Genomic DNA, 418 nt, shown 5'->3' with positions numbered 1-418 from the left:
ATTTACTCAGTACTAGTCGGACGCGAACTCGAGATCTCAGATACCTCTAGGTTCCTAGTTTATCATCTTGGCTGCGTTATTTTTTCAACTGATACTAAGCGTTTTTTATCCCCATATGCAGCTGAAGCAGTAATTATAATTTTCTTATATTATTTAATACTACAAAAATAAACTATATAGTCCGAATATTTCATATAATAAAAGAAAAGTCAGAGATATACATAAAAGTAAAGCATTTGAAGTGGCTATTGAATGCAACCTAGAGTTAATATTAATTATTATTAATATTTTAATTTAGTTATATTTGCTTTCTTAATAACGAAAAATTTTTATATTGAATATATGAAAAAAGTTATATGTATATATATATATATATATATATATATATATATATATATATATATATATATATAAATTT

The 418-nt window shown here is 22.5% G+C and overlaps 1 protein-coding gene across 4 annotated transcripts in view; it reads left to right on the top strand.

Annotated features, from left to right (window-relative positions):
• LOC116852709 (mediator of RNA polymerase II transcription subunit 16) overlaps positions 1-418 on the top strand; it is a 144,673-nt gene that overhangs the window by 123,747 nt on the left and 20,508 nt on the right. The gene's annotated exons all lie outside the window — the stretch shown is intronic.

This window comes from Odontomachus brunneus, unplaced genomic scaffold, assembly GCF_010583005.1.
Source record: "Odontomachus brunneus isolate Ranch 3 - 2012 unplaced genomic scaffold, Obru_v1 Obru_scaffold_250, whole genome shotgun sequence".
NCBI lineage: Eukaryota > Metazoa > Arthropoda > Insecta > Hymenoptera > Formicidae > Odontomachus > Odontomachus brunneus.
This window is presented reverse-complemented; position numbering and strand designations above follow the sequence as displayed.